This window comes from Mytilus galloprovincialis, chromosome 12, assembly GCF_965363235.1.
Source record: "Mytilus galloprovincialis chromosome 12, xbMytGall1.hap1.1, whole genome shotgun sequence".
Lineage (NCBI taxonomy): Eukaryota > Metazoa > Mollusca > Bivalvia > Mytilida > Mytilidae > Mytilus > Mytilus galloprovincialis.
Window position 1 is genome coordinate 49,064,409 of NC_134849.1, and position 11,265 is coordinate 49,075,673.

The following is an 11,265-nucleotide window of genomic DNA, read 5'->3' on the forward strand; positions in this document are numbered from 1 at the left end:
TTCAGGTTTGCTCCAAGAGGTACCTCCTCCTAAGATGATCTGCATACTTTCTTCTGAGTATACACCTTACATTAATTCATAAGATATATATATATCAAAAGGCCGAATAAATCAAACAACTTTTTAACTGAGTCCATTGAAGCATCACCATCTACAAACTAATAGTGACAATAACGTTTTGTTATGGTGTATTCGCTTCATTAGACATGCATACGTTGGGTTTAACTTTTTAGAACGACTTTCAATACACAAAATCCATTTATTGAAATTTGGAAATTTAAAACATTCTATTATAATATTCGATAGTCAGAAGGAATGACATCACCATTGAATACTCCATATATTTATATTATATATATATATATATATCATTATATTATTATCAAACAGAACTTGTCAATTGTGACATTATTGAATAGTAATGGAGATAGAATATTCTCAACTATTTTGGACTAAATTTCGAGAATCGAGTCACAGTGACATTAAGTAAATCTATAGCGAATAATTCAAAATACTATAGAAAATGTATGGAACTTATGCATATTCGAATGGCGCCAAGGTTCTTGGAATATTAGTTCCGTTGTTTCTGACTATAGCGTTAGTTATGATATGTGTTGGTATAGGATTGCCATACTGGATCATTTTGGGAGAGACAAATTATGGGTTATTCCAAGTGTGTAACAGTACCATGTTTACACAGTGTTTCACCTCGGTGTCATATTTTTCGAACTATACAAACAACAGTAAGTACTTGTAAACTACTGATACAAATACGGGGTTTTCTTAACAGAATTAACAACACGTCACAAAGGAGGAAGACAATAATTTCTATAAGCAGATACATGTACGGAAGGGAAATAGAATAGTATCGATCATTTAAAACATATAGATAAAGAAACGTACCAGCCATTCACTACGTATTAAGCCTGCTTCTCATTCCTTAACTTTTATGCTATATGTATGTTTTAAATATTTGAATTTTCTTTACATCGCAAATGGATATTTGTCACTCGTACCATTTTGAGGAGAATTTGCGTCGTATGAATTGTTCGCTTTTTACAGTAAGATAAGTCTGTTAACCAATTACCGATTTCATTCTGCTTCTCTGCACTTAATACAAGTTGTTATCCTTAGCCGATTGTTGATTGGAACTATAGAATAATATCCGTCCGGGGTTTAAAGAATAAAGAATAATAGGCAAAATGTACAAAATAAATGGCAGAGAATAAAGAAGAGAAACATATGAAAATTATAATAGAGAATGATGGGTGATAAGAATATAAAGAATACAGAATAATCATGGCCAAAAAATACAAAATGTTTACACCGAAAACTATACACGACAAAAGGAACCATTTTTCGTTGACTATTTAATAGTTCATTTTCCTGTCTGTTATGACGATGTAGATTTTAAAGTCATAAGAAACCTCAAATTAAAAAAAATAATGCAGATGTTTTTTTTATAACTCAATGGATAGTTTTCATTATAAAACTTATGTACATATACTTTTTTCTGACGAAAATTCTTTAATTTGTTCATATTTAGAAGAATTTTAATTGCTTCCTTCCAGGAAGGAATTCCCGGACATATTTTCCGTATGCAAAGTGACCTCAGTGTGACCCTTCTCGTAAAAATCCGGTGATTGCAACACGCATGGATGTCCTTAAAATAAACTATTATCTGATTGTACATTTTAAACACGTGCTAGATACCCATGCTTTTTTGTTGATTGTTGACAAACAGGTGACAATCGTTAAACTTCGGCTTCAAAACACGAACTTTTTAATTACCTGCCATATTTTCAAAACAACACTGACCGATTGAAAAACCAATTATGTGTGTCTGTAATTCAGTGGTTGGTGTTTTTAGCTGTATTGCGTTGATTTCGGGGCCTTTTATAACTGACTGCGGTATGGGTTTTGCTTATTTTTGAAGGCCGTACGGTGATCTGTAGCTGTTAATGTCTATGGCACGCCGTTATTATATTTGTTCAATTTCGAGATATCTTATTTAGTTAAATAAGATATCTTATAAACTAATTGAGATATCTCATAAACTTTTAGAGATATCTTATTTATTAATTGAGATATCTGATTTATTAAATTAGATATCTGATTTATTAAATAAGATATCTTATATATTAAATAAGATATCTTATTAAAATGTTTATAAAGATATCTTATTAAATATATAAGATATCTTATTTAAAATATAAGATATCTCTATTAATTTATAAGATATCTCTATTAATTTATAAGATATCTTATTAACTATATAAGATATCTTTTATATAGTTTATAATAGAGATATCATATTTACTTAATAAGATATCTCCATAAGTTAATAAGATATCTCTATTAGTTTATAAGATATCTCTATTAATTAATAAGATATCTCCATTAGTTTATAAGATATCTCTATTAATTAATAAGATATCTTATAAAGTATGTATTTAAAAGATATCTTTATAAAGAAGTAAGATATCTTATATACTTTATAAGATATCTTATTAATTAATAGAGATATCTTATTAACTTATAGAGATATCTTATTAACTTATAGAGATATCTTATAAACTAATAGAGATATCTTATAAACCAATAGAGATATCTTATTTACTTTCAAATTAAATAAGATATCTTATAAAAATTAAAGATATCTTAATACTTAATAAGATATCTTGTTAAATAAGTAAGATATCTTCAAATTTGAATAAATATAAAAACGGCGTGCCATAAATGTCTGTATCATTAGGTTTCTTGTTGAGAGTTGTTTCGTGGGCAATCATACCACATGTTCTTATTAACATTTCATTTTTAATGATTTTGTGATCTATAACAATAGACCGCTGATACCTTGTCATGATTTTCAAAAAGCCTTGTTGTTGTCTGTGTATGGTACATTATAAATCGGTTTCTATTATTTGTGTTAGGATCTGGTTATCGTTTTGATACTAGTATTGAATCATCTCTGTTATTCTCAGATATCTTCTGAGAAATGGTCAAACATTTATAAAAAGGGTACCAAGAAAATTTTCAGTTGAAATAAAACCTTGTATACACTGTATACATTTTAACTATAAATAGCATGTAGTTGTTATACATAATGTATCTTTTGATTAAACAAGTTGACACATACCAGCAGCTTAATTGTATCCTTAAGACATAGAGAGAAAGAATATTGATCTTAATAATATGCGGATTTTTTTTGTATATTTCTCCCCCGGCTATACTGTTCCTGAATAGAAATCTTATAAAGAATTAGTTTGGAAACACTCAGTGCACTCAGACGGAATGAGTCTATTGGATTGACCTTATAAATCTTAAAATAAAACGAAAAAAGATTAGAATACTTGAACTTTGTGATAATTACCAAAGTGTTCATGTATCCTCTAACCGACATTGATTGAATTCAGGAATTGATCAATACCATCAGTTGATTTCTATTGAAGGAATGGATATAACACAGATATAAACAAGTCATGCTTAAGTGTTACTTGGCTAAGTTGTCCACATATGCTTGATATAAGTAATTATGCAAAGTATTAAAAACAAATCAATAAATTCGTCAATTATAATGAATTAAAGTTTGTATTGCAGGTTTAACGTTTTGGTACACGATGATTTTCCTCGCATGTTTTGGAGCATTGTTTATGCTAATATCTGAGATTTGTGTGTTCATCTACCCCTGCTATAAAGTCATTACAACACAGAAAATCATCGTAGGAGTGGTTTTAGTTATATTCTTGCTACTTGGGTGTAAGTAATAATATATGATATATAATGTCTTTTTTGACAAACCACCATGTCCAGTAACCTAAGGTGAACAAAATACTACACTGGCATGAGAAATGACCAACCATGTCTGATAACATATGGGGAAAAATCATACACAGATATGAGTAACGACCAACAATGTCTGGGAACATTTGGGGAACAAAAACATACACAGAATATATGGGGAACAAAAAACATACACAGATATAAGTAACGACCAACCATGTCTGGGAACATATGGGGAACAAAAAACATACACAGATATGATTAACGACCAACCATGTCTGGGAACATATGGGGAACAAAAAACATAAACAGATATGAGTAACGACAAACCCTGTCTGGGAACATATGGGGAACAAAAAACATAAACAGATATATGTAATGACAAACCCTGTCTGGGAACATATGGGGAACAAAAAACATACACAGATATGAGTAATGACAAACCCTGTCTGGGAACATATGGGGAACAAAAAACATACACAGATATGAGTAACGACAAACCCTGTCTAGGAACATATGAGGAACCAAACATGTCTGGGAACATATGGGGAACAAAAAACATACACAGATATGAGTAACGACAAACCCTGTCTAGGAAAATATGGGGAACAAAACATGTCTGGGAACATATGGGGAACAAAAAACATACACAGATATGAGTAACGACAAACCCTGTCTGGGAACATATGGGGAACAAAACATGTCTGGGAACATATGGGGAACAAAACAATACATGGACATGAAATGCCTCTGACTCTATTTATCACAGGTTGAATACAAAGCGATGGTAAACGCTCATACACTTCTATACGATCATAGCACGCAAACATTGTTCGTCTGACGTAAAAAAAAAAAAAAAAAAAGTAAAAATATGATGAATTTTCATTTATCTCCATGAGTTAGAGTGGAAAAAAAAATTTACTCAATTTCGATAGTTATGATATATGTATGCACGTTTTGGTATGTGTACAGTAAATAAACATTTAGAAATATCCTGTTAACATAAAGATACATCGGAGGCAAGAGGAAGGCAACCCGTATAACGTTTATATTACACTTGTGTGTAAGGTTACAGACAACACATGAGTTAGAGGAAGGCAATCCCGTATAACGTGTATACGCTTGTGTATAAGGTTACAGACAACACATGAGTTAGAGGAAGGCAATCCCGTATAACGTGTATACGCTTGTGTGTAAGGTTACAGACAACACATGAGTCAGAGGAAGGCAATCCCGTATAACGTGTATACGCTTGTGTGTAAGGTTACAGACAACACATGAGTTAGAGGAAGGCAATCCCGTATAACGTGTATACGCTTGTGTGTAAGGTTACAGACAACACATGAGTTAGAGGAAGGCAATTCCGTATAACCTGTATACGCTTGTGTGTAAGGTTACAGACAACACATGAGTAAAAAAAGCTAATTTCTTTATTTTTGTTCTTTTAGCACAACATATTTGTTTAATTTCTACATTTGTTTTACATCTTTGATCATTTTGTTATCTTACATTTTTTAGCCATTATAGAAGGTGATAATTATATAGAACATTAAATTTTTCAGCTTTCTTCATCTTATCAGTAAATGGACTTATGATAGGAGTTGCAGTAGAGTCTGCGCTGACAAAAACAACAGCCAGTCAGGCTTTCAATTACGTGGGATGGACATTTTACTTATGTGGAGTAGGGGGAATACTTGCTCTTGTAACGTCTATTATGTTTATAATTCATCTCTATCTGGCTGTTTACCATTAGTTATATTACGTGTATTTTTTTTAGAATGCAATATTAATCGACCGATAAAGGAGCGAAACAACAAATCTACGATTCACCTCAAGATGTTCTTCAGGAAATGTTGACATTTGAAATAGGAAACAAATATGATTGCAATACTACTAAATTAAATTTAATGCATGTTAGGGAAGGGGTATTTTCAGTACAATAATTCATCTATAAATATTGGTTATGTAGGCCGTGTGAACATATAATTATAAAGACAACACATTTTAGCTTTTCTACCTCAGGAATAGATTACCTTAGCTGTATTTGGCAAAACTTTTAGGAATTTTGGTCCCCAATGCTCTTCAACTTAGTACTTTATTTGGCTTTTTAAATCGAGTGTCACTGATGAGTCTTTTGTAGACGAAACGCGCGTCTGGCGTAAATAAAAAATTTAATCCTGGTATCTATGATGAGTTTATTTGATGAATTAATTGCAGTATTTCAGAAAAAAGACGAAATAGATCAGTAAAAATGTCTACGGGATAAAAAGGTAAAATCACAAAAAATACCGAACTCCGAGGAAAATTCAAAACGGAAAGAAAGCCCCTAAATGGAAAAATCAAAAGATATAACACATCAAACAAATGTATACTATACAGATATATCGCTTTAAAGCTCCGCCCACTGCCGGACTGAGTATCATGTATGAACCTGCGTGACCTCAGACAGAATGTGTATTGCAGTCGCATTCTAACGACGTATCAATGGCGAATTAACGATTAGGAGATAACTGTATTGTATTTTAAGCTCCGACGGCATCAATTGGGGATTTGATGGTCGCAAATTAAGTTTACTGGCGACGCGTTTTCAATTGATGCCGTCGGAGCTTAAAATACAATATTGTTATCTTCATTCTAATGAAACTGACAGAAAACTACGTTAAAACATGTATTAAAAATCTGTCACACGTTGTCTGCGCTTGCGCGTAAGTCCCATAGCATCAATTGTCAATTGATGCCATGTAAATAAGTGACGTTATCCAATCAAAATGAACGTTACAAACGTTGTTGCATTAGAATTACTTTTTTACGTTCTGTTTGTTTTTAAACATTTCTTTAGAGTAATAAGAATCACACCAATTTTCTGATAACATACACACCTGAACAGCAGTCTTTTCTACGATGACAACTATCGATTTCAAAACTTGAATATGTATGATTTTGTAACAAAAACAACCATGTCAATTTCAGCATGCATGTTTGGTGAATGTCGAGTCTGAAGCGTAGTGAATGGTGGAAAATTCGTACACTTCTGTTTCAAGTTGGACAATGTTTTGTTATTTGTTTTTACTGTTGAAATTAGTTGTTATGTTAAAATAGATAATTATTCACCTTGAGCGATGTATTATTGTTGACCATTCGAGATTCTTTTTATGCGAACCGGTCTTCAGCTGAATGTGTGAATACTGTATCGTATTACTACACGGGCCTCAAGGGATTTCAAATCGAAAATAAATGCAAAACATGTGTTTTTGTGTCTTTCAAAACACAAATAATATACAGAATTAATTGCAGGATAAAACCAATAACTGTTTAGTGTCTTTAAATATAAGCTGTATTTGTACTCGGCTCGAAACAGGTGTAATAGCTCGCTAAAAGCTCGCATACACCTTGTTTCCTAGCCTCGTACAAATACAGCTGATATTTAAAGACACTAAACAGTTATTGTATATGTCATATACAGTCATTGACCTGATATCACTTTTCCTCATGAATATCTAAATAGAAATTGCCGAAATTATGATTAATTATTCATACGACCTATTCAACCTGTTCTTGTTTCCAATGTATACAACGACTCAAACTTATTTCTATTGCAATTTTTAGAGAAAAAAAACGTATTTCACTTGTTAATATTTTTGGTTTGCAAACTATAAATCATTATGTTTTATGCTTATTGTTGATATTTGAGTTCATTTTCAAACAAATTCGTTCACCATCGATTGCGGGTTTCAACAGGTAATGTATATTTCATTGTTTTGTATATTTCTCCGCCTGCATGATATGAGGCACTTTTTATAAAAGGGGGAAGTTTCCCAATATTTAAATCAAATAATAACATTAACACATTGAACAACATTTGAATATGTGTTTTGTTAGATTGCAGTATAAAGACAATAATAGTGCATTGACTTGACATATCAACGATACAAGGATTCGGCCCGAAACGTGGAAAAGCTATTTATTCGTATTATTTGATTGCGTTTAAAACGCCTCAGTTTAAAAGTGTATAACACCATTTTCTACATTTGAAAATGCCTGTACCAAGTCAGGATTATGACAGTTGTTGTCCATTCGTTTTTGATGTGTTTTGTCATTTGATTTTGCCATGTAATTAGGGACTTTACGATTTGATTTTCCTCTGAGTTCAGTATTTTTGTGATTTTACTTTTGACAAGTGGGCGTTACAGACGAACGTACACATAATCTGACCCAGTCAATTGATAACCTGAACGGACCAAGAAATGTTCTTTTACACGCTGCTTTGAAAATGATTCTATGTCAATCAGTAAAAAAAATATAAATTAAAAAAATGTAAACCCCATCATTATGAAAAATGGTATTTATTTAAGATACTGTACGCTCGTATGGCTGATTATGCATAATTTGGTTGTTCAATTTCTTCTCAACTAAAAGATGATAGAAAAAATCTTCAACTATATTGAGTTGAAACAGATAACATTAATTTGGACAATTGTTTTAACGTCGTATGAATGCAATAACAGTAACCATCTGTATATGTTAAAAACACGCTAAATTTAAGCATTAAAAGTTTTTAAAAAATCTGTTTAATGTCAAGTTTAATAAATCTAGTGTGTTCGCTTTCTGTAGACTCGCGTATTTCACTGATTCGTCTATTTTAATCCACAACAATGATGATGTCGCATAACAGTAAGTCATGTGATTTCCCGTATATATACCAGATTGGTTACAGTTTTAATCATCAGAATTTATATGCCAACCAGTACCATTACTTACCCTAAAGATTCACAGGATACACGCACTAGGATTGAATCAATGTATTGTGTCCAGATGTATTTTCCGAATAGTTTCTGTTATAAGTAAAAATTATTACTACGACGTGTGGCTTGGTTGAATTAGTACGCTTTTACAAAGACGCATTCATATAATTTCCCCTTGAATTCATTTAGAAATCTAGCTTTTTTGGAACCATAAATATACTTAATAAATTGGTAAATTTTAATATTGTCTTTGGCTGCAAAAGAGTGTGTGTCTTAAAATTTAATTCCTTCATGCCACCCTTTATAATTCAGTGAATTTCAATGATTTATAGCTTAGAAAAGACATACCTACACAATTGTTACACTATATTATATTGAAAGATAATTATGACAATTTAGAAACAACACGGCCGACACTCGGCTAACCGAGAGATTGGTCGGTTAATCTCTATTGAGTATGCGGCTATATCGGCGGTTGGTCTGTTAATCGGGTTGGCTAAAGTCTGTTAATCAGGTGTTATCGAGAAAATCATTGAAAGTTCAGCATGTTTCATTGTATAAATTTCTAAATATACTTTCCTCATAAAAAGTATTCATGTCTAACAAAACAATTCAATGTACTGAATTCAATGGTGTAATTATAATTTTTCTTGCTTCGATGTACGATCTATAAAATGAAAAGGCGGGTTACTCATCAATAAATTTATACACATTTAACACACATAAAATGTACACACAATGACACATTGGTTAAATTTACTTGCATTCAATATTTTAAACATAAAAAAAACAAAGGCATTATATTATGTTTGTTAACCATATTGATATCATTGTGTGAAAAATCTACACGAAAATCTGTATTTTGGTGACATAAATCAATCTTTATTTAAAACCTGGTCTGTTAATGGGTCGGATGTATAAAATCCGGTCTGTGAATTGGTCTGTTAAGAGTTATGAATGGCAATAAAAGTATAATTTTATTGCTATATGGGGTGTTATCGGATCAAATGAGTAGGCTCAAGACGAGCGGCTAAAATATACGAAAACAACACATAAGCAATGAAACATAAGATATACGGAAACAACACATGAAATTGAAAATTGATAAAAATGGTTTCAAAAAGTGTAATATTAAAGTAATATTAATTTCATCCAAGAATGATCGCATATATCATGTTGATTCTGTTTAATTGTCATGAATGACACAAATTTGTCAACTTCATTGGTAACCAGTATATAAATCAGAGATAAACGTCGTAATGTAACTAAACATCAGTAAGTAAAATATATTGGGATGACAAAATATGAAAAATAAAGAAAGAATAATGAGTAAGATAAATAAAATGTAGAAAAAAATGACATAACAATTTAAAGAATACAGAAATAAACAATACCCCCAATCTGGACTCTCATGGTATACACGAGAATCTGGATGGAAACGCAGAATATAGAATAATATATAAGGACAGTAGAGAGTGATACATTGCTAAAAACGAGAGAAAAATAATACTTGTTTAAGAATACACACGTGAAACACCAATGGCTGTTGAAACAGTAACGGATTGCGATGTACTTATATTGGTGACAAATTTTAGAAGTTTACATGCGGACAACTATGGTGGCAGGTTAATGCCAATTTGCGTTTTAGCGCTTTAGCGTTTTCGCCTTACATATTCTATATGGCGAAAACGAATTGCGAAGTCAAAAACGCGAAAACGCGAAACCGATTTCTCGTTTCGACTTCGCGATTTCGCCTTTTCGCGATTTCGTGTTTTCGCCCTATAGAATATGAAAGGCGAAATCGCGAAAACGCGAAATGGACTTCACCGGCCACCATAGACAACTGTAGTTCTCCTCTGCACTTATGTAGAAAGGAACTAAACGGAATAAAATGAATTGAAACTTAAAATAACCAAATGTAGCTGCATTCGCTCCTTTCCGTTAATTCTTTAGAGTGATTTGTAAACAACATATGATTAAGTTATAGAAGAAAAGAACCAATTGGATGATGCTGACGAATTAGGGTTTAACGTTCAGTGACAAATATCATGTTCATATGTGAACGAGAACACGTTATATGTACCCTGTGTTGTATTAGAAAGACACTTTCAGTCGGAATTGAGAACGTGCTACTTCGAACATACACCAATATTAAGGCTGATTGAAAACGTCAATAAAAAATTCATGCAAATTCGAGAGGCCAATCAATATCACGCTATTTTGAAATGACACACCCTTCAATAAAATGCAAAGAAAGTCGAAATAAAAATGCTCTTCTTAGGATACTGTGGCACCGTATTGTCATTTTTGTTTACTCAGGAACATCTCATTCTTAAATTTTTCAAGGGGAAAATATAAAGGTAGCAAAATTATTGTCGTGGCTAAATAACTCTTAACTGACACAATTTCAATTGTCCAACCCATTAACAGACTGTATTCCCATAATTTTCACTAAAACGTGGTATTATTCACGTTATTTTATAATTATGAAATATTTACTAATGTCAATTTATTTTTTAGAACCACAGTACTATTTTTTGTCCTTTAAATGATATCTAAATTTGTTTGTTTCGCCTTTTATTAAAAAAATTGTTATGCGTATAAGCATAAATACTACATACTTGCGCGACGCCTTTTAGTTTTACTGAAAACTGCGCAGACTAAGAAATGTTTTTACAAGTACAAAATGTTGTATGATAGATATCATTTTCTCAGACACTTTTATTTTTTTGATTTGGTT

At 31.7% G+C, this 11,265-nt stretch overlaps 1 long non-coding RNA gene across 1 annotated transcript; it reads left to right on the top strand.

Annotated features, from left to right (window-relative positions):
* The first annotated feature begins 266 nt into the window (after window positions 1-266).
* LOC143054073 (uncharacterized) lies at window positions 267-6,899 on the top strand. Its single transcript, XR_012971558.1, has 3 exons — window positions 267-743; window positions 3,601-3,759; window positions 5,346-6,899. It is a non-coding gene; the product is annotated as an uncharacterized LOC143054073 (long non-coding RNA).
* Window positions 6,900-11,265: the final 4,366 nt, after the last annotated feature.